General features: G+C 41.9%; 1 long non-coding RNA gene across 1 annotated transcript in view; it reads left to right on the forward strand.

Moving 5' to 3' along the window:
- Positions 1 to 24,498, forward strand: part of 2610206C17Rik (RIKEN cDNA 2610206C17 gene) — an 86,910-nt gene that overhangs the window by 46,181 nt on the left and 16,231 nt on the right. Inside the window, exon 2 of the long non-coding RNA NR_038175.1 lies at positions 1,175 to 1,319. This is a non-coding gene — a long non-coding RNA (RIKEN cDNA 2610206C17 gene). The remainder of the gene's footprint in view (positions 1 to 1,174; positions 1,320 to 24,498) is intronic.

Raw genomic sequence — 24,498 nt, forward strand, 5'->3', positions numbered from 1 at the left:
TTGCAGATCCCTTTAGCTCCTTGGGTACTTTCTCTAGCTCCTCCATTGGGGGCCCTGTGATCCATCCAATAGCTGACTGTGAGCATCCACTTCTGTGTTTGCTAGGCCCCGGCATAGTCTCACAAGAGACAGCTCTATTTGGCTCCTTTAAGCAAAATGGCCTTGTCTTCTTAAGGCTGCTGCAGATGACATCTGACATTATCATGACAATTACAACACCTACCTGTTCAGAAGAGTAATGTCAAGTATGTGCCATCAGTGGCACCCTCCTTACTAATCAATGCCCTTCTGATGTGATCAGCCTTTCATAGTTTGCAACAGGCATTTCCACCAAACAATTGTTTTTTTTCTCAGTGAACTCAGAATCCTTCTCAACCCAGTTTGCAAACAGTCCTGGATAATTTCATCACAATTAACTCATGAGATGCTGTTCTAGTCTTGATAGATCATGAGTTAGCTCATGAAGTGTATCTTGCTAACTAGCTCTGGCCAATGGTTTTAGGTTCACCCAACTTTTTATTTTTGTGCTTGTGATCTCAAAGATTCAACTCAAGGTCTTACAGATTCTAACAAGCATCTATCATTGACCTACATCTCCAGATTCCGTTCTGCTTTTTATAAAATTAAATAATATTTTTAAAAATTAAAATATAATTACATCATTATCTCCTTTTTTCCTTTTTTTTTTTTTTTTTTTTTTTTGAGACAGGGTTTCTCTGTGTGTAGGTATGGCTGTCTTGGAACTCACTTTGTAGATGAGGCTGGCCTTGAACTCAGAAATCTGCCTGCCTCTGCCTCCCAAGTGCTGGGATTAAAGGCGTGTGCCACCACTGCCCGGCTTTGCTTCTTAATTTGATCAAACTTTTACTCAGATACTCTCCTTGGCCTTGAACTCACTTAGTACTGCGTAACTTGTGTCCTGGTTTTCTTTCTTTCTTCTTCTTCTTTTTTTTTTTTTTTTTTTTCTGTGATTAATACCATGACCAAGAATAACTTCGGGAGGTGTTGGAGGGTTTATTTCATATTGCAGATTACAATCCATCACTGAAGAAAGTCAGACTGGGAAAGAAAGCCAGAAGTGCAGGAACTGGAAACAGAGACCACAAGGGAACACTGCTCACTGGCTTGCTCTGAGGCTTATGTTCACTTACTTTCCCTATTTATCTTATCTTAGCCTAGGCCTACCCATCTGTGGATGGTAATGCCCACAGTGGACTGGGCTCTACTGTATCAATTTGCAATCAAGAAAATGTCGCATGGATATGCCTACAGGCCAGTCTGATGGAGACAGTTCTTCAACTGAAGTTCCTTTTTCCAAGGTATGTCAAGTAGACAACCAAGATTAGCTATCACAATTTAGAATCCTCCTAGAACAGCTTACTTGGTAGCTAGAACTCCAGGCTTGTGCTACAGGTCCAGCTTATACAATATTTCAGTGTATGTTGCCTTTACTTTTCTTGCTAGTTTTGTGTAATTTAGTCTTTCTTCAGTATCCTTAGAGCTTGGGTTTGGGATTTCTAAAATTGGCCAGATCTGTAGATGTTCAGTCCCTTATATAAAACTGCATTGTCTTTGCATTTGGCTTAAGCACATCCTCCTATATTCTGTTATTACAAGTTATCTCTAGATTACTCTTAATACTATACATGATGTAATGGCAAGGTAAGAAACCTGTACATGTTTGCTACTTTTATTTATTTTAGTTTTTGGAGATATGACCTTGCTATGTAACCAATTTGGCCACTCACAGTAATCCTCTTGCCCTATCCTTCTCAGTGCTGGGATTATAGGCATGTATCACCATATCAGACTTATACATTTTTTTCTAATATTTTAAGTCTGTGGTTAATTAAATCAGTAAATGTGGAATGCACAGACATGGAGGGTTGACTGACTCATTTGATAGCAGGATTGCTTTAGCAGTGAGAAAACTAGTATCTCAAGGAGTTAAGTGAATTAGTTGATCAAAATTACCTATATAAATTACCAAGGTTAGAACTTGAACTTAGGTCTCTTGGTTATAAATCCAAACTCTTTATCTCTGTCAATAATATATTATTCACCCATGTATCATATAGATTATAAGAAGTGCTTAATGAATTTCAAGGAACAGAAAAAGTCAGAGTAGTTGCTAAATCTCCTGAGCTGGCCTGCTTGAGAATAATGGTTGTTGTAAGTGGGAACTGTGGTGCTCTAGGTAAAATGGGTACATCTTGAAATCTCTGTTGAAGTTAGGACAAAGATTTTGTGCTATAGTCTAAGAAGCCATGAGTATCGGCCCATAGCGAAGTAAGCAAGTAATCTTTCACTTTCCCTACAGAGGGTCTTGAGCCTCTGAAAAATTGTATCATAGCAAGCAGTGCCATGGTGTTTTGTTTTATTTTATTATTTTATTTTTAGTCAAGGACAATTTTATTAGAGTTTAAAAGAAAAATCCCAGGGCAAGCAAGCTGTAGATCACATCAGCTGCTCAGAGGAGGAAAATGGACACTAGGAGAAAAAAAAAAAAGTCATTCTTGGGCTCAGCTACAAATGGGACATTTATGCCAACTCTCACTCTCCCACCAAGGCTCAGGGACTATCTTATAGGAGGGAACAAAAAGATATAACATCCAGAGGTCAGGGAGGATCAGAGTGAAACAGTATCTTTGAACACGTCAGGACTTCTGCACTTATAAAACCATAGCAGGTGCTTTGCCTGCACAAGTCCATTTTAGATCATGGTCCCAGACCCCTAGCTATCAACTATCAATAGTTCTGTCAGCGTGTGGTCATTGTGGTTAATCATCCTCCAGTGGATAGCCTCACACTCATGATGACTATATGGGCAACAAAAATTGAACTAGGGTACTTGAATAGCCAGAACTTGTGTGGCATTTCCTGAGCAGGCCTTGAACTTGTTGAGCCAGTCCATCAGCAGGGTGCCTGCTGGTGGGAGACAAAAGCCTACAAAGCCTTTGTTATAAGCTGTCCAGCTTTGTTGCAAGTCAGTAGGGTGAGGAAGAAGCTAGACATCTTGGCACATTGCCATCTTTATTACCTAGCCATAGGCCCAATTCCCTATCTGTCTGCTTACCATGGAATCTGTCTAACTTCTAGCCTCTCAGTGGGAAGGTGGGAAGATGGTCTACAATTCCTGTTTGGAGAAGTTGAGGGAAGAGTTGGAGGTGAATATGATTAAAATACCTTGTATGAAACTCTCCAAAAATTAATAAAATATTATATTAAGGAAGGCAAGCAAAAGAAGAAATAATGCTGAGTTAAAGCACATGATAGATAAACTTTACAGGGTAGATAGGGGGCTTCAGAGAGACAGTAAGTTAGCCCCAAATACCAGAGAAAGCATTCTTAGAACAGAGATGGAAGAAAAAGAACTATTATAATTTTCTGAGTAATACAGATAAGTAGACATACTTATGAAGCCTATGGGATGGGGCACTGTAAGCCATTGCTATAGACACAAAGTTTTATAAACAAAAATTTCAGCAACTCACAATGTTTTAAAAACAATCAAAACAAACAAACAAACAAAAAACAAGTGGTAGTGGCAGTGGCGGAGGCAGCAGCAGCAGCAGCAGCATATACCTTTAATACCAGCTCTTAGGAGGCAGAGGGAGATGGATCTCTGAGTTTGAGGCCAGATGGTCTCAGATAAAGTTACAAGACAGCAAGACTCCATAGAGATACTCTGTCTTGAAAAACCAAAAATGTTAATAATAAATAAATAAACAAATAAATAAATAAACAAAAAACTAGCATAAATAGTAAAGGTGTGGTGGTGTATGCTTTTAGTTACAGCACTTGGGAGGCAGAGGCTGGCAGAACTCTGTGAGTTTCAGGCCAGCCAGGCCTATGTAGTGAGGCCCTGTCTCCAAACACAAAAACAAAAATCATAAACATGTTCTGGTTGTTGAGGGACCAGTAAAAATAGAGGACCTATAGATTGGTATGTTTGCCTTCTATTCTAAGAATTGAGAGTTACAAATGCTATTTTTTTCAGATTCCTGTATTGCTAGAGAAGATGTGAATTATTTTCCATAAATTGTGTGTGTGTGTGTATGTGTGCTTATTTTGCATGTAGTAGTGAATTTTGTAGAGCAAAAGATAGTAGGGTTGTATAAAATTGGAGGTTGCCAATGGCTTCCTGATTTAAGAGATGGCTTCCAGTAGGTGACAGGGGTGGCTTCTTCCTGCTTCTGAAGCTTCCTGATCACATAGAAGCAGGAGATGACTCTAATACACAGGTCTCTGTTGTGGTTTTGAGAGTCCTTCTGGGAGGCTTCTGCTAGTGTTTGCTTCCTTTGTGCCTTCAATGATTCTGTCATCTGTCTTTAACCCTTAATAGGCACCTTTCTGTTTATACTAGCTGGGGTAGATCCTGTGGTCTATAGCTGAGAAATCTGACTAATATCTCGTGTCTGTAGCTGGGCTCTTCCCAGTCACTCATATCATAGTAGAAGTTGGCTTGCTGCCCTCTACTGGGATCGGGATATACAACTATTTTGGTGCCAGAACAATACTCACTATTTTTTGACAGATGAAGAAGTCCAGCTGCTGAGAGCTAGCTGGATCTTATAGGTGGATGCTGTTCCTAATAACCCTGGGAGAAAGGAAAAAGGAGAGAGCTGTCTACTCTGCTCCTGGAAAGTAGAGGGTTGGGTTTGAGCGTCTTTTTCATTATTGTTGACCCAATGGCCATTTTCTCTGATTCCAAGTTCTTTAGAATACACTGTGTGTGTGTGTGTCTGTGTGTCTGTGTGTGTGTCTGTGTGCGCACAAACAATTATACTCTTGGGGAATGTTACAGCTTAAACACTGAGCCTCACCCCTTGTTTTTAGTCATGTTCTTTTGATTTCTGCATTCTGATAGACATCTTGAAGCTTTTCTGGGTCTAGAGCTACTGTCCTCTCAGAGTTATATAAATACAAGCTATCCCATCTAGATCTTCAATTCTCTTCTTTTCTGGCCTCTTCTATTTATTGCCACAATCACTCCAAGACCAGGTACTTATCATATGATTCAATACAAAAGTAGGAATATTAGAACCACAATTGAAGAATTACTGTAGACTCCGAGTAGGCAGGTCTGATGACTAACATTGTTAGATTCAGTCACAGGGAATCCCCATCCCCCTAGATGTTTATCCAACTTGATTAAAAACTGTGTCATCACAAAACTCTTCACAATTGGGCTGGGGTGTAGTAGGTTGCTTGCCTACCATTTGTGAGGGTGTGACTTTGATTCCCAGCATCAGGAAAAAGAAGACAAATCCCCAAATAACAAATCACAAAAATCTGCACATGAATATTTGCAGCCTTATTCATATGGCCATAGCTTTGAGAAAAGCCAAGATACCTTTGAATAAAAGTGATAGTCCATTGTCATTTTCTGTTTGGTGGGAGTGAGAATCATCTAGGAGACATACCACTGAGCATTCTAAGAAGGTGCTTAATTAAGGAAGGGATACCCACTCTGAATATGGAGAGTACCTTTTCATGGGCTCAGTTTCCAGACCAAGTTAAGGGGAGAAAATGCTAGGAGGTCTACATTCCTATCTCTTTGCTTCCATACTGCAGACAATGAAACCAGCTCCCTAGTACTCCCACCATCAGGTCTTTCCCACCTCCATGCACTTTATTCATGAGAAGAGAGCCAACATAAGCCCTCCTTTAAGTTGCTTTTGTGGGATATTTTGTCACAGCAGCAAAAATAAGACGTAGGTGAATGCAATAGTAAATGGATAAATGATAACTGTAGCACATCTAGATAAGTTGACACTTCATCGATTAAAAAAAGAGGTTCTACCAGCTGATGAAAAGATGAGGCACCTTAACTGTGACTAATTGAAAGAATCCATTTTGCATACTCTGCAGGTTGTGCAATTTCAACTCCATGAACTTTGATAAGGGAAATCACGCATCAATGACTGCAGTGGGGGGAGGGGGGGTTTAAGGTGTAAATAGAGATGGATAAGAGAATGAAGTACAGAGGTATTTTAGAGCAGTGAAAACACTCTGAGTGATGTCCTAATGGTCTAGGTACATGTCACTGTGTATCTGTACAAACCCATAAAGTGTCCAGTACCAGGACTTGATGTGAACTTCAGGTGACAGTGATATTTCCATTCTGATTCATGAGTTTTCACAAGTGGAATGTGTCATGATGGGTGCTGATGGGGTGGGGATACTGCCTGTTTGTGGGGGACAGAGACTAAATTGGAAATATCTGCAGATTCAGGCTTTTTATATGCTACCCAAATACTCTATGTCTGCTACACCCAACCCCTTCCTCTCCGTTACCAAGTTATCCCATTCTCAAAATGCAAATACATATTTTTTTTTCTATTGCAAGGCAAAGGGGATAGTTGTTTTAAAAAATTTTATTGGGATAAAGTTTGCACCCATTTTAAATGCACCATCTGATGAGGTGTTTTTGGGTTGTTTTCAGTTTGATGAGATTTTTGCAGTTGAAATCCCCATCTCTAACCACAAGCCGGCAGGTTGAAGATAAAGGATATTCTTGCCCCCTGAACACTCCCCTCCCACTCTGTCAGGGCAGCACTTTACAGATTGCAGCCCTGGAAGCCACTGATTCCTTTTTCCTGCCCTTCTAAGACTGGCTTTGCCTGCACAAGAATTTCACATAATCAGGTTATGAGGCACAGACTGTTTTTGTGTCTGGCTTCTTTTACTTGGTGTAATGTTTTACAGTTTCCCATGCTGTTTCCTATCTCAGTAATTCCTTCCTTATAGATTAGGGTTCCACTTGTGGATATTTGGGTATTTATCCATCATTCCCCTCTGAAAGGCATTTGGGTTCTTTCTAGCTTTGAGTTATTGTGAGTGAACCTGCTATGAAGTTTGAATATACTTCCTTAGAAAGACATATTTACCTTGACTACAGTGCTAATTCTAGAATTGTGAACTATATGGGGAGTTTTATATTTATATTGATGAGAAACCCTGGATTCTTAAAAAGTGACCATGCCACTCTACTTTCTGCCACTACAGTTGACAGTTCCAGTTGCTCCATTTTCTTTGCACTTGATGGTGTCTGCGTATTTAGATTCTGCCACCAGGTAGCCTTTCCATGCGTTTTTAATAAATGTTTCCCTGTATGTTCATGATAGTAAGCTTTGTAAATTGACTTATTTCATGACAGGATTTAAAATGGCATTGAAATTCTTTGTCCATTTGTAGGAGTTGGTTTATGTTGTTACTGAATTTTAAGAGTACATACCAGACACTATTGCATATGCCAGCAAGATTTTGCTGACAGGACCTTGATATAGCTTTCTCTTGTGAGGCTATGCCAGTACCTGGAAAATACAGAAGTAGATGCTCACAGTCATCTATTGGATGGAACACAGGGCCTCTAATGAAGGCGCTAGACAAAGTACCCAAGGAGCTAAAGGGACCGGTCTGCAGCCCTACAGGAGGAACAACAATATGAACTAACCAGTACCCCCAGAGCTCATGTCTCTAGCTGCATATGTAGCAGAGGATGGCCTAGTTGGCCATCAATGGGAGGAGAGGACCTTGGTCTTGCGAAGATTATATATGCCCCAGTACAGGGGAATGCCAGGGCCAGGAAGCAGGAGTGGGTGGGTTGAGGACAGGGCGGGGAGAGGGTATAGGGGACTTTAGGAGTGGAAACTAGGAAAGGGGATAGTAAATGTAAATGAAGAAAATATCTAATAAAAAATTTAAAAAAGAGTACATTATACATTCCAGGCTCAGCTCCTTCGTCTTGTGTGCCATGATTTTCTGTTCTCACAGCCATATCTCATTTATGGTTTCTTTTCTTTTTCTTTCTTTTTGATAGGTTCCTGTGAATATTTAAATTTTTATGAACCCCAATTTTTCTTTTGTTTTCATTTACAGATTATGAAATGAGCTGACTTTGTTGCTGTTGTTAAAGTGAACACATTCTTTCTTTTATGAACTCCAAGGCCCTTGAAAGATAAAAAAAAAAAAATGAGAATTTGGATATCTGTTCTCCAGAAATAAAGAATTCTGGATAGGAATATTCCTATTCCTGCTAGGTCCCTCCCTTAGTCCTGGACATAGCACCCCTGTGTCTTCTGCCTCCTGCTCCATGCATGCCCTGCCCTTAAATGACATTTTGTCCCCTTGTCTTTGTTTTGTCCTCCAGTCTTGGGATACCTCCTTGGAACCTTTCAACTCATTACTCACTACCTGAGACTGAAAGCTGGGAGAAGCAAGTGGATGTCAGATAGATTTTGCATTTCCATTTCAATAGGTTAAGTTGCTTTTTTTTCCCTTCCAGACAGAGTTTCTCCGTGTAGTCCTGGCTGTCCTGGAACTCACTCTGTAGACCAGGCTGGCCTCGAACTCAGAAATCCGCCTGCCTCTGCCTGCCGAGTGCTGGGATTAAAGGCCTTTGAAACCAACGCCCAGCTAAGTTGCTTGTTTTTAAAGCTTTTTTTTTTTTTTTTTTTTTTTTTTTGAGATTGGGTCTCTTATAGCCCCAGGTTGGCCTCAAAATCAACAGGTAGCCAAGAATGAACCAGTTTTTAATGAAGTTGGAAATAAAACTCAGGAGTTAGTTCTTGTTAGGTAAGTGCTGTACCTAATGAGCTAAGTTTCCAGCCTCTCTTTACAAAAGCTGAAAACATGGGGCCTGGTGAACATATTTCAAAAGATCACTGGAGGAAAGAAAACTTTTTATCTTGTTTTGAGTGTGCCAAGGCCTCAGGGCCTCATGGGGTTTAAGCAAACACCAGTGATCTACACCCCCAACTCTGTTACCTCTTAACTTATAAGAAAAATGGGTACCTTTTGAGCTTAGTCATCTTCAGAGTGTCAAATGGGATCTGACTGCTTCTTCATCGCAGAACAGGCATGTCTAAAGGTTTGCAGCCATACTGCTGATGATAACAGAGAGACTAGACCCTTAGGAACTGGAAACTGATTGCATATCATTAGTAAGTTCGCGTCAAAGATCTAAGGTTAAAAAATACTTTGACTGGGCTGAAATCTCAAGGACTCAAAATGAGAACAACGAGCCACGGAAAACATTACTAAGTCAAAGAGTTGACACAACTTGGTTGAACTTTTAGTGGAAGTCAGTTTGATGTGGTTTAAGCAAGACTCCCAAAGCCATCCTAACTCATATGTTTTTAAGATTTATCTTAAATGGAAGATCCTTAACTTTTAAGTGTGGTCAATAATTAAAAATTTAATAGTTTTGAATTATATTCTTTTTGCTGATTATATTCAACTGAGTTTCATTTTGAACCACCTAGGAGCCATTTGTGCCCAGTGTTATTCAAAATGCATTAGTGCATCAAATTAGGAAGGGTACAGTAAATACCACCTTGGGTTTTCTTGTGACATGATTGAGTAGGGAGCAATTAACTCCAACTAAGTGGAGCAGGTCAGAAGCACAGAGAGTCTGCAATTAGATAGGCTTACTGGACACCAGGCTGAGAAACTTGAGAGGGTGTTTCCTAGTGTATATCCATGGGTAGCTTCAGATGAGTGGTGGGCCTCTGGGATGAGTGGAATGACAGCGACAGGCTTCACATATCCAGATCCATATAGTAACATGGCTTTCTCAATATTTCAGATTAGTTTATCCATTCCACACCAATAGCCTGATTTCTAGAACAGGGATGGAGTGTATTGGCAAAGAATGTGGTTAGACATAAATATGATAGGATATGATATCTCAACATGCAGCTGGATAGTGGTATTAACTACAGTGAAAATGACCCATTTTTTGTTTTTCATTAGTGTATGTGTGTGTGTATATTTGTACTATGCCATTCATGTGGCGCCTAGAGTACAACTTGCCAAAGTTGATTCTCCCTTTCCACTGTATGGGGTCTTGGGCTTTTGCACCTGTTAACAGTCACCAAGCACCTTTACCTGCTGGTCACTGTAACAGTTCCAAATTTCTGTTTAAATTCAGTCAGGGTGAAAACTGAAAGCAGAGATAAGTTCTGGACATCATAGTTTGCCAAAGAAAGCCTATAAGAAACAGAAAGAATTCTGTACCAGTGAAGCACACCAGCATGGGAAGATCAGACTAGCTCTACCCTGAAATCCAGGCAGGCCATCAGGACAGAGGAGCAGACACAAAGGGATCCACGCCTCTGTAACCCAGGGACCAACAACCAAGGAGCCTTATTACAGAGGTCCTGTTTTCAGTGGTTCCTTGCCTGTCTCTTGTCTTGGAGCATAGTATAGAGAAAAGCCTGCATACTGAAGCCGGAGAACCATTCTCATACCAAAGGAGTATTGGGAAGGAGGAGCACTGTGGCTTATGTACCCAAAAGACAAATGGTCACTGAGATAGAACTTCCTGCTTCCTGTTACATGTTCCTGCATTAGCTCACCTGTCAGCATGTTCGAGGGATATTTGTTTTCCTTTCTTTGTTTTTATTACATCTTCTTACTGAATAGGAGGAGGTTTCCCAAGATTGCTAGCTAGTCCAAGCACTTAGTTATAAAGAGTTAGGTGTGGAGAGGGAGGAGGGATGAAAAAAAGCCACCTGGACTGCCAAAGGCATTTGTCATCTTGTTTGACACTGCCATCACAAAGCTAGGGGAAACCTCTGTAAACAATCTGACATTTCTATATTTTGAAGCAGCTGGAACCTGTCTTACCTGTGAGATTGCCTCATCTTGATAATGACCATAATTGTTGGGTCCTTTGCCAGCCATGACCCAGCCTTGGTAATGGTGCTGAAAACAAGCCTGGAGCCAGGCAGTCTGCACTGTGTAAGGAGCCCTCTCAGGCACACTGTACACCAGGCAGTTGGAAGGATGGCAGATATGTCAGAGAGGTTCTGTGTCTTCCTTCCAGTGCATCCTAGTTTGTGTTAGAGGGAAGCACTGCACACACCCACGGACGAAGTCTGGTTTGGGGAGGGATGCCTGGTACATGTTATTGTTTAGCAGTGACCCCAGAAAAAAGGCTCATATCTCTATAGTAGTACAGAAAAAACAAACAAACAAACAAACAAACCATACAAAGTACAGGGGGAAAAAAACGATGCTGACTGAGAATGTAGAAGTCAGAAAGATACACCCACCAGTCTCAAAGCCCCAGATGTGGTCCCCAGGACTTCATGAAACTGGTAGTACATTCCTGTAAGTTTAGAACTCAGGAAGTAGAGGTGATGGCAGGATCAGTTCAAGGTCATTCTCAGGGATACAGCAAGTAGCCAGGCTGGGCTACTCAAGACCCTGTCTTAAAAAGCCCATAAGAAGATGCATTGTTTCTAAGACATGGGTCTTTCTACAACAGTGGCGGTGACTTAGCAAAGTGATTATTTGACAGAGGCAAAAGCCAGATGGACAAACACTAATTTATAATGAATTTATAAAGGAAGTAAAACTTTTAAATGATCAAAACTAATCTTGTGCTGTGTATGTCATCCCTGGGGAAGCCGGGGCAGCAGAAGTTTAAGGATATTGTCAGTTGCATAGTCAGTGCAAGGCTAGGCTAGGCTATAGGAGATGATGTTTCAAGAGACCAAAAAACCAGACAAAAAGTACTCTTGAGAGTAGATGTTGCCAACTAATTAGACAAAGCCTAACTTCTTATTTTCTAAGACCCACAGTCCTGAACACACCAAGGCTTCCCCATTATTACCACAATACTATATGTGAAACTCAACCATAGTAATATCCCAGCAGAGGGTAGGTTGGTTGCTATACAGAACCCATGGATAGTCCTGGTTCTAGATCTCGCCTAGTGTTGTAGATTAGGGAGCCCCACCCCACCCCACCCAAGCCAAACAGCGACTGAACTAAGGGCTCATCTATTACCTGTGGAGAGTGAATAGTATGAAAAGTGAAGTAAAAAGGCTAAGGATGAGAAGCCGAGGGCAGGAAGAGGAACTGGAAAAAGTCAGAAGCCCATACTCTCAACTGTCAGGCCATGAAGAGTCAAAATGAAGACAACAATCTGTTTAGGGTAGTAGTCCTGTCCTCAATAATGTGGAGGCATAAGGAGAAAGAGGCAATCCATCCTGGGGGGCGAGAACACCATAGCTCCTGTCCTGTGCCTGGGGCTGACTCACTGATGCTCTGAGCCTCTGCTCTCTGTCCTGAGGCAGGCAGGTTGGGGTGGAACAGGGAAGTTGGGAAAACCTGCTGTATGCAGACTGTCTGCCTTAAGATAACTGATTCAGTTCAGGGATCACGCTGCTTCTGTCCAGTGTAAACAAGCAGCTGGCTTCTCAGAACTCTGGCACTGCTTCCCTTGCCATCTTCCCCTGACCAGTCACACCAAGTCTGAGTCACCCTGAGGTTTGGTCTGACACTCTGAGGATGTGGGCTCACAAGTAAATCCTTGAAATACCTGGCATCTATCTGCATTTCCTACAATAACTCACTAAGGTAAACATTTCTTTGGGGGCCAGAACAAAGGCTCAGCAGGTAAAACCTCTTGCAGTATAAGCCTGATGATCTGAGCTCTGTTCTCAGAATTCACATAAAGGTGGAAGGAGAGAACTAACTCCCACAGTTTATACCCTCACCTCCATGTGTGCACTGTGGTACTCATATGTGTACACTTGTACACACACACACACACACACACAATCACAATAAAAAATTTTTGATTCATTACAATTATTCTTAGCATATCTCTACTATAAAATGCATATTTATTGGAAATACATCTCTGAATGAGATAGGTGGAACAGTAAACATTATTAATATTTTATTTACTTATATGTCCATGGGTAAAGTTTTTAATTTTTTTGCTAGGGTTTAGCATAAATTCTCATTCTGTTTTTTATGATCAGCAGTGAGATTTTTTTAAAAAACTAAATAAGGAAACAAGAATGGAAGTTTTGTTATATTTAATTGATAATCTGTCAAAAACCAAAAACCCTGAAAACTTCCCATAATGACAAAATTGCTTTTGATGATTATCCACTTATTATTTGACTGGTTCCTAGTGTCATCCTGGTGTGTGCTCAAACAGGGAACTCTCTTTTGCTTTGGCATCCAGAAAGTTCCAGGCCTCTAAGGGAAGATATCAAGATGTTCAGATGTGGAGTAGAACACGGGAAAAGAAAACTACTATTCAGCTTTTTATACACTGGCTCATTCACAGGCATGACAAAACAAGTTGCGTGGGGACCCTCTAGGGTTTAGTGGAATGTCTTAGTACCCTTACAAGCTTGGGTTATATCTGCACCTGGCTTTTATAAGAAGTCCTTGGCACTTCTTCATGGTATTGCAGGGTCCACTGTTAGAAGCTTAAAGTCAAAATCTAGGATTTGGGTTAGGACTGTCCAATGCCCATCTACTTACTATCTTTTACCCCCACCCTTCAGGACTGAGTTCAACCTCTTCCAAGACTGCAGGGCCATAAAAAGATTCATGACTCCCTACCTCCAGCCCACACCTTGCCAATGTTCCGGCCCTACTGCCTTGGCTCCCTGGAAAGAATGCATCTCAAGCCGCAGGATCCTTGGCTATCTGGCATTTAACATGTCTCTCTAGTGTTTCTTACCAGAGCCATTGTGTCTCTCACCTACTTACTTCTGAGGTTCCCCATTCACGGACCACTGGTTACTGCGGGCAGACAGATTCTTTTCATGTTCATTTCCCATTCTCCCTCCCTCTCTCACTCTTCCCCACTCCCATCCTCTCTGTCTCCCATTCCCGTCTTTCCACTTTTTTTTTTCCCAGTAGGAAAAAGGATAGTTTATTAAGGAAACAGAAACAAATGAGCTTGGAAATATGCCAGAGGTGAGCTGAGCGAGTCCAGGCGGCTCTTTCTAAAGAATAGACTTGCCTTGCCTCAAGCCCCAGGGCTCACAGGCTGGGGTTTACTGAGCCTTTGAATGACCCTCAGTGACCTGTCCTGCCAGTCTTCCACCCGCTCCCTTTCTGCCTGCTTGTTGATTACATTCTACTCAATTTGAAACAGGGCGTTTTTTTTTCCCCCCAGATTCTGTTTGCTTTCCTCCCTCATCCGTATGCCTGGATCATTTATCCATGCCCGCTTCCAGCCTGGCAAACTCCTACACAAGCTGAAGCGTCAGCTCCCTGTAATCTCCTCCGAGAAGCTTTCCAACTCGCCCAAGGTGTTCCTGGCTATCAGCTAACTTGGCACACGCGGATAGGATTTTCAGGCATTTTCCTGTCTCCTTCACTAGAGGGAGTAATTCAAGGGCTGTACCGTCCCTCCCCAAATTCCAGTGAAAGAGCTCTTTGTGACGGAGGACGTTTGTTGCAGACACAGCCCTCACTGGCCTGCAGGTGTTTCCAGAGAAGAGTTGTCTTCTCTGGATTTTTGTTCCCGACCAAGCATTTGGTGTTGACCTGAAGCATTTCCCAGTCCGGCGTTCAGGAATTCTTACTGAAAAGGACCCTGATCTGAAAAGGTTGCGCTCTTCTAATGCACTTCCACTTGAGAACACGAGATGGCACCCGTGAAGAGGAAGAGCTGTTAGGCTGGCCCTGGACAGTTTCTTTCTTTCTTTCTTTCTTTCTTTCTTTCTTTCTTTCTTTCTTTCTTTCTTTCTTTCTTTCTTTCTTTCTTTCTTTCTTTCTTTCTTTCTTTCTTTCTTTCTTTCTTTCTTTCTTTCTTTCTTTCTTTCTTTCTTTCCTTCCTTCCTTCCTTCCTTCCTTCTTTCTTTCTTTCTTTCTTTCTTTCTTTCTTTCTTTCTTTCTCTCTCTCTTTCTCTCGTTCTCTCTCTCGTTCTTTCTGTCTTTCTTTTTCTTTCTTATCTCTTTCTTTCTCTCTTCCTTTCTCTTTCTTTCTTTCTTTCTCTCTCTTTCCCTTTCTTTCTTTCTTTCTCTCTCTCTTTCTCTCTCTCTCGTTCTTTCTTTCTGTCTTTCTTTTCTCTCTCTTTCTTTCTCCCTTCCTCCTTTCTTTCTCTTTCTTTCTTTCTTTCTCTCTTTCTCTCTCTCTCGTTCTTTCTTTCTGTCTTTCTTTTCTCTCTCTTTCTTTCTCCCTTCCTCCTTTCTTTCTTTCTTTCTTTCTTTCTTTCTTTCTTTCTTTCTTTCTTTCTTTCTTTCTTTTTTCCTTTTCTGGATTAGTCTATATGCAACTAATTTGAGATGATGAACCACAATTTATTCTGACACCTTCCCTTCTCTCTCCCTAAACTCACTTTCTATCCTCTTCCTGTACAAAAGAAAACCTGAGCTATCTAGCTCTAAAGAGTTATTTTTGCTTAAAAGCTAAAATTAAAACTCTGTGCTGTGAAACTTTGCTCTCTAAGCATGGTGTAGTGGCTATTCCTGGTTGTCAACTTGACAATATTTGGAATGAACTACAATCCGGAATTGGAAGGCTCACCAGTGACCCTTATCTGGAGGCTTGGAGATCCTTATCTGGATCTTGGTTTGAAGATCTTGAGCCATAGTGGCTATGGATTCCAGAAGATTGAATCTCCGAGTTTAAGGAACACACCCTTAATCTGGGCTACGCCTTTCATCTGGGATTAAAGGTGTGGTGGAACACACCTTTAATCTGGGCTCCACCTTCTGCTGGAGACAATATAAGGACATTGGAAGAAGGGAGTCTAGCTCTTGCTCTTGCTCCTTCGCCTGCTTGCTGCGTGAGACTGAGTAACTGCTAGATCCTTGGACTTCCATTCACAGCTGCGACTGAATCATTGTTGGGAATTGGGCTGCCGACTGTAAGTCATCAATAAATTCCTTTACTATTTAGAAATTATCCATAAGTTCTGTGACTCTAGAGAACCCTGACTAATACACATGGGTATTGGAGTCTTGCTGTCAGAGCACCTGTGATTATCTACACCAAACATTGGGCCCACTAACCCTTTTTTATGAGGACAAGGAGGTCTTAACAGGACCCTGCCTTTCCCTGAGGATGTATAAACTGGTATAGCCGTAGATAAGTTGTTGGATTCCCTGTAGATCAGTGGTTCTTAGCCTTCCTTACGCTGTGAACCTTCCTCACATTGTGGTGAGCCCATCCATAAAATCACTTTCATTGCTACTTCATAGCTTGCTACTGTTACGAATTGTAATGTAAATATCGAATATCCAAGATATCTGATGTGTATCCTCTGCCTCCAGAGTGTCAAGACTCACAGGTTGAGAACCACTACTGTAGATAATTCCATCACCCTGTAAGTAAACCCAATTAGCTCATTGTCTCACCCATCTAGGCTTGAATGGAATAATTTTTTTGGTCTGTTGTTGGTGCCGTTTGGAATGAGTAGGTATTTGTTCATTCTTCCCTCCAAAGAGTTAATGCTATTTAATAAAAAAAAATATTCTTCACAAAAAAGAGGGGGAAAAACCCCACCTAGAATGTTGGTTCATGACTTTAGTCACAGCACTCAGAAGGCAGAGGCAGGTGAATCTCTGAATCCCATGCCAGTCTGGTCTACAGAGAGTTCCAGGACAGCCAGTGCTACATGGAGAAACCTTGTCTCAAAAAAAACAACCAAACACCACTCCCTCAAAAGAGCCTGAAGTGACTCTGTTTAGCTTTTCTTCTCAGTGTTAAAGGCTGATTGAGGAAGGAAAAGTTTATTTTGCTCAGAGAGTACAGTTCACTAAGACAGGGATGTCACGTCAGCAGGGACGAAAGGTCATGCAGGACCCTCAGTCAGAAATCAGAGACAATTGCTGCTACTTACCAGGAGATTTGCTTAGGGTCTTAAGTGTGGACTGTGCCCAGGGGGCTGCTCTTGGAATACAAGGACCTGCCGGTGCTTTGCAAACCTGGAGCCCTTCATTTTGGCTTCATCTTGGGCCCCTTCACTTCTGCCTGAGATCCCACATATGACAGCATAATCCTCCTGATGGAATGAGAGAATCTGGGATGTGGACTAGTTCATAGTGTGCTTGCCTGGTATATCAGAAGCCCTGAATTTGATATCCAGCACGATGTAAATCAACTATGGTAGCACATGCAATATCATCATTCGGGAGGCAGAGGCAGAGGATCAGAGGTTTGTCTGAGGTCATTTTCAGCTATAAAGGCAGTTTAAGGACAGCTAGAGATACACTATACCCTATTTGAAAATTAAGAAGGAGGAGGGGAGGGGATGAGAGAAGAGGTTGCAGGACAGGAGAAAGAAGATCAGCCTTTGACCTTCAACTCCTCTGCATTAAGGTGGTAAGGGTGACTCCTGCAGGGTTCCACAGATGGGGCTTGGCTCACTGTGAGAAGCCTTTCATGGTTGCCAGCAAGGCAACTGATGGAACTCTGAGTGTTGTCACTCAATAGCTGGAGTCTGAGAATGAAAGGTAGGTTCTAAAAGAAGCTTCTAAAACCTAAGGTTTTAGAATAGAGTGGGTGTTGAAAGTGTATATGAGGATGGAGCAGGGACATCAACGATCACAAAGAGAGGGGCTTTCCCTTGAAAGTGACAAGTTACTAGACAGATGGAAGCTTCCCAGTGGCACTGGAAAACAGACTCTAAAGGTATTTGAATTCATAGAAGATATTGTATCTTTGGGGAATTTCTTTTTAAAAAAGACTTATGGAGAAATTGTAACATACTCAAAATAGAATTGTATCAGCTCCTGGCCAACTCACCTCCTTCATCAATTGCCAACATGTTGACCCATTATTTTGTTCTCTCCCACCTTCTACATATTATTTTCTAGATCATAAGCAACTCTTAACATGACTTAGAAGGCTGCAAAGCCCTTACGGAAATCTAAAGTTAGCATCAAAGAAGTAATGCTGGGACAGAATTTGGAGTTCCTCCATGCCTGTATTCTCAGGTTACTGCACTGGGGCTAGACAGAGCCACCAGCTCCATGCTTCTGGCCTTCTCTTGCCCAAGGCATCTCCTGCCAAGGCCAAGCTACATGGGATCCAGTATCCTCTTCTGGCCTCTTGAAGTACCCATACACATGTGGTACACATGCACACATACACATAAATTGAGGGGGGGGCTTTATTAAATGATGTACTGAAGACTTTAAAGTCAGCTTTGTAGAAATGAAATTGACATCTTCTAATTTGATTTTTTTTAAATCTACCTAGTAGTGACCAAGTGTTTATTCCTTACTTTGAGGCCAGATTAAACTAGCTGTGGACCTCCCCTCCCCTTGAGTAGTCAAGATTGATGTCAGCAAAGTTGCAAGTAGTCATTATCAGGCAGACTGCCTGCGAAGATGAAGGAACTGGGCCACCACATTGATTCCCAAAGATGCACAGAAACATAACAAGCCAGTAAAGTACATTTCCCCTATTACACTCTCAGGTCAAGGTCTACCTCTTATTATGTTTAAGGTAAACCCTTCTCTCTGACTTCCTCACTATGAGATATCAGCAAAGTTGCAAATAGTCTCTATGACAGAGAGAAGAAAAGAGAGAGTGGGTGAGTTCATGTAGTGCTGGGCTTCCTGTATACCAGCAAGCACTTCTTTCAGCACATCAACGCTGGCTGTTTTTATACATAGGGCACTTCAGAAATGCAATGGGTATAATCCAATTTATTTTTCATACATCATTGCTACACCCACTCGAGTAGTGACTTGTGTGACAGGTTTAAAAGCCTGGAAGCAGTCACGAGGCAAAGAGTTTCAAGGAAACTTAGCCTCCTGGAACCTTGGCATTCCCATAGCTAGAATGCCCCAGATTTGTCCCTGCGATATTGTGGAGGGTCTTGCATGCTTTCTTACAGTATTTTACTGGATAAGAGTTAGAAATCTCAAGGCAAGCTTAGCAAAGTATACTTAGAATCTTCACTACAGTCAGGTATGGCAGACTACATTGCATATTAGAAGAAAGTTGGTGAATTCTTCTGACAAATGGAGACTCCCCACAGATACTTAAAAGAACAGCCAAGTTACTCTCATATGCAAGAATTTACCAAGGCCTAGGAAATAGATGGGTTGTGGTATTGCATTATTTATGATAAGGTCTGCTAGAGCAGAACCCCTGGTGCTAGTTTTCACAAGGCTCAAAGGAGTAGCATAAATTGTGACTAGTGTGTGAAATTCTTACCTGACATTAGCTGATCCTAGGCAGGGCTGTTTTATCTTTACTGTAAACATTACCTGTTTCCTGTCAGTCCTTTGTAGGTATTCCTCTGTTTTGTGTCAGATACTTTAATGTACCTTGCCTACTGTGACACCTTACTCCTTTGTTTTCTGTATTACATAAGACTGGTGTTCCCTTTGTGAAAAATTACATTCAGATTCACTACTCCCTTGTGTCCGTTTATCAATTCTTGCTAACTCCATGCCCACCTGTCGGAATCCCTAATTCCCACAGCTGACTGAGCCTGGTCTGTGGCACCTAAGGTTTGCATAGCAAGTGTTCAAACATTAGTAAGGTAGAGTCTCAATATAATCTTTGCCTTCCAGTAATGCCAATGACAAATGTGATCCCAGGCAGAAATCCTTATTCCTTGATGTAGAATGTTAGTACAAAACTGTGGAAGAGCGCTTTCTCTATGTGATAGAGAGTCAGAGAGAAAGACACAGAGAGACAGCACAGGCAGAAGAACTCACTAAAGCATACTGCCCTCCTTTAAAAGGTTAGTCTTCATATGCAGCTAGAGACTCTGGGGGTACTGGTTAGTTCCTAGTGTTGTTCCTCCTATAGGGCTGCAGATCCCTTCAGCTCCTTGGGTGCTTTCTCTAGCTCCTTCATTGGGACCCTGTGTTCCATCCAAGAGATGACTGTGAGCATCCACTTCTATATTTGCCAGGCACTGGAATAGCCTCACAGGAGACAGGCCCTTGGTCTTGCGAAGATTCTATGCCCCAGTATAGGAGAATGCTAGGGCCAGGAAGTGGGAGTGGGTGGGTTGGGGGAGGGCATAGGGGATTTTCGGAGAGGAAACTAGGAAAGGGGATAGCATTTGAAATGTAAATGAAGAAAACATCTAAAAAAAAAAGTTAGTCTCCTCTTCCAGTGAAATGTCCTCTATAAATTAAAATGGGTATGATCCCGTAATTCAGTTGCTAGATAATTGCTCAAAGGAGTCAAAAGCTGCATATGAAATAGATAGAGGCCTGGGCTCACACTTACCAATGAAAATGGAGGCAGAGATGTGCCCAGTGCTTGCCCATAACAACCTGAGCAGAGGCAACTCAAGTACACATAAGAAGACACTAGGTGACAGAAACTGGAACATCCCTGTATCAGGACTCAACTAGGCTTAAAATGACATGCCACAACTTGCACAGACCTGGAGGACATTTGGTAGGTGAAATACACCAAACAGAGAAGCAAGTACTTTTATGATTCTATGTATAGGAAGTATCTGAAATAGTAGAACCCAGAGACACTAAACAAAACAAAATCATGGTTACAAAGGACCAATGTAAGCAGTATGTGGATTTTTATGTAAGAGGCACAGAATTTCAGTCTAGCATGACAGCATGTTCCAGGAAGAGATGGTAATGATTGTTGCACAACAATGTGTGTGTTTACTTAATGCTATGGGGTTTCCTGAAAATGGCTGCAGTGGTATAGCACGGGGGGTTGGGGAATCAATCCTGGGAGCTCACACATGACAGGTAAACACTCCATCACTGAATTACATGGCTAACCCTCTAAATTTTGTATTTTGTATATTTTGCCACAAACGTCAAATAGCTCTTCTGCTTGAAAAGCTTTGCTGACAGCCAGTCCTAGCATGTCTGTTTGACATGTAATACCTCAAGGTGTGCATCATGCCACTAACCTCAAGGCAAGCTTCTGTAGAGAGCTCCTCTTAGCCTAAAGTACATATATCGTGTTTACTTTTCACACCTTTGGTGTACATGACAGGTGTTCAAATATTAGTCAGGCAGTATTTCAATGTAAGCCACATGTCTGCCGGTACTTGCATAACCTTATAGTCAGATGTTCTGTGCATTTTGGCCAGTTGAGGCTTTTCTGTAATAGTTTTTCCATCTACTGCTAAAAGAAGCTTCTTTGATGAGGAGTGAGAGCTCTATTGTTGGAATTAGTGAATGGGAGTTTTGTCATAAAAACACAAGTGCTGTGTCTAAATTAAGGGAAAGAGCAGAGAAGACAAACAGTACATATGCTAACAATAGCCAGACAGGGAAGACCCATTCTTTATTTACCAAGGGAAGGACTTTCTTGGTGGCTATCATAATAATTTGGGTTATTCAACAAAAATACACTCCTCTTTTGCCTAGTTTTATCCGGTGACTGCTTCATACAAGGTGGATATTAATGGGTGGGATTCAGTTGGAGACCTGAGTGAGATTCTGTCATTGGGCTTTTGATCTTCTATCTTTGATGTCTCCATGAAAGAAACATGTCCGTAGTGGGATGCTAGTGCCACAGGAGTGAGATACATGTGGAACATAGCAAGGCAAGGTGACCCACAGCTCTGGAGCTTGAAGCACTACTGTTACACTTGATCTGCAAACTGGTAGGTGTGACACTGAAGCATTGGTGTTGGGTTCTGAGGAAACCATCAGGCAGTATCATTGTAGTATAGTTGCTATAGTTTGTATGTAAAACCTGTCCCACAAACCATGCATTGGAATACCTAGTCCCTAGCTGTAGAGCTGTTTTGTGAGTTGTGGAACCTTTGGGAGGAAAAGCCTAGTGGAGAAAAGTGGATCTCTAGGGGTCTTAAAGGTTGTATAGACTGGCCCTGCTTTTCATCTGGTCTTTGTTTCCTGGTACTCTGAGCTATGGGCAAGAATCTGTCTCATGTTCCTGCCACCACGGAGCTTCTGGTGCCATGCCTTCCTGCCTTCACTGGATCATGCTTTCTGAAACAATGAGAATAAAAGAAGAAAGCCTCTTCTGTAATGTGTTTCTTGTCAGGTATTTATATACACAGCACCTAAATACCCATTTTGTGGACAACCCCAGTCTTATCAATGGGAGAATGAATAAGTAAACTATGGAAGAGCCATACAATAATAGATACCACTCAGTTACAAAGTAAGCAGAGGCATGGATGAATCTTGAAATCTATGTTAAACAAAAGTTAGACAGAAGAGGTCATACTGCTGGGTTTCCTTTACATTGAATTCTAGTATGGGAAACTTCTGATCCTTGGCAGATCAGAAGTTGCTTATGGTCAGGGGATGGGAAAGAGTGACTATAAAGGGATATAAGAGAACTTTTTTGGGGGGTGGTAGAAATAATTTGTATTTTGGTGAGGATGTTTAAATATGTTTTTACATTTGTCAAAGCCTCTTGTATGGTACCCTTCATTAGATTTTAGCTTTGGAAATTATATCCCAATAATATATATTAAAAAGTTGTTAATCCTGATTCCAGTTCCCCTAGTGTTGTGGTGTCTCCCATAGGCTTGTGATTTTGAAAACTTCGTCCCCTAGCTGATGGCTCTGTTTGGAAAGATTGTGGAACCTTTAGGAAGTGGGGCCATACTGGAGTAAGTGTGTCACTGCTGGGTAGCACCTGAGGTTTCCTCTGCCATGTCTTGTTCACTTGCTTGCTGATTATAGATGCAATGTGACTAGCTAGCCTCCTGTTCCAGCAGCCAGGACTTTGATGGAGTATGTCTCCCTGAGTAAGCCCAAATCAACATTTTCTCCCCAAATTGCTTCCTGTCACTTATTTGGTCACAGCAACAAGAAATGCAATCCACTCCAAGTTGTGTACAACCCATCCTTTGTTAAATGCAGATTTTGCCTTAGAATTTTCCAGCTTTAAACCCTCAGATGCTTTCATCATTTGTTTAGTCAGTTTTAAGCTTCAAAGCTATACTTAAACCTGCTTCAGTCTGAATTCTGTTTTGTCCTTGAAATGCATCAACACTGGAGTCCACGCTTGAGCTCCTCAGTCAGTCCCAAGCTTCTGTGTCAGTACTCAGGGTTGCTGTGACCTGAAGCTGCTCAGTTCATTTCCACCTGGAGGCCACATTTTGGCTCACCAAAAGCATGCTTCTTGACACACACCTGTGCATTCAACAGCTGCTCTTTGTCCAGGGTGACATCTGCCTCCTCTGAGCTATTACTCATATCATTTGTAGTAGAGAAATTAATGTCCTGCAGTTGAACTTTCCATTGGTTTCCAGTGGAGCATTCTATTGGTGAAACAGTACCCTGGTCTACAGACTCATGAAGCCCGGCTCAATCTATGCCCTGATGTGGGAAGCATTCAGTCGAGTTGACTGAGCAGTTGACTGAATGAGTATCTGTCAGTCCTCTGATGTGTTCTGAGGCCTTGACTTTTGCTGAGAATTGCACTTGAGGGGCGAGATTTCATTTGCTCTCACTGAGTACTTTTGCTTCTTCAATATTCAGGGCACCAGAAAGTTCAATTTCCTGTGGCCCAATCATTTAAAGATTGTGGTCCTAGTCAGACAGATTTCCCTCCTGTATGCTCCCGGATATGACATTTTGGGAAAGATGGAAATCTCGTTTTTGCTTTGTTAAGTAAAACTTAACAGAAAAGCTAACATAGTTTTGGCCACAGTATCAACCCCATTATGAAGCAAGAAGTAAAATAGTATGACTGGCAACAATCATGATGACATCTAAGGCAGCATTATCTTGCCTTTGCTTGACCAGTCTGTGTGGACCTTCTGGAGGAGTCAAAGGTCAGCAAGATAGTTCCTCCTAGGATAAAGCATAAAGGCTTTAGTGAAGGACACTTTTAAGTGACACTTTCTGCCCTGTTTATACTCGTCTAGTACAGAGGAAGTGAACGTTCCTTTTTGGCAGGAACAGGGACAGCAGTGCTTGACTAGGAACTAAGAGCAGAGATTTGAAAATACCGAAACAAAAGAGAAAGCTTTAGTAGAAAACAGGAAGAATGAATGACAGTGGAATTCATCTGGCAGTGTCTAGGAGGACACTGCTGGGAAGTGGATGGAACTGAGCTTAGGCATACCTGAAGGAGTAGGGACTGAGTCAGAGCCTGAAGAGCCTTTAATGAGCCTGGACTCCCCTTCTCAGAAACCGAGGCCTTTAGAGGCTCTTGAGCTGGGAGCAGAATGCGTGATGATAACATGATGAAAAAGAAAGATGGCTTCCTGTTGGGAGCTATTAAGACAACACAATTGTCCTGATCTCTGAATTGGGCCTCCTCCCACCCCCGAGAAGAAAAGGGAACAACCACAGATTGTTCCAGCCCTAAGTCAGCGCCGGATGTCCTCACCACAAGATGTACCCTGATACCACCAAGTTCCTGCTTCCCTGTGTAGTCGCCAAAAGAAAAATTTCTTCTGCCCCATCCTTCCTGCTGAGAAGTACTTCCTCCTTTGCTTGTGCATTTCCACTGCCCCATTCCTCCTGCTGAGAAGTGCTTCCCCTTTTGCTTGTGCATTTAAGCCTTGAGCCTTCCTGAATATAGTGAGACCTTGATGCTAATCAGACTGCTTCCGTGTGTCGTTCATTGCACTTGGTTCTCGTCTCTCCTTCCCCCCATTTGGTTCTTAGGAGAAGGTCCCCTCGAGACCCTCGAATAACTGGACCTGCTGGACGGGTCAGCTTCCATCTCAGCTTCCTCCAGTGCCCCTCTGCTCACATGGGTCACAACTAGTTCCTCTTTCCTTAAACCTCTTAAAGTAATAACAATAAAATATCAATTATTATATTTATATATTAATG

This window comes from Mus musculus, chromosome 7, assembly GCF_000001635.26.
Source record: "Mus musculus strain C57BL/6J chromosome 7, GRCm38.p6 C57BL/6J".
In the NCBI taxonomy this organism is placed as follows: domain Eukaryota; kingdom Metazoa; phylum Chordata; class Mammalia; order Rodentia; family Muridae; genus Mus; species Mus musculus.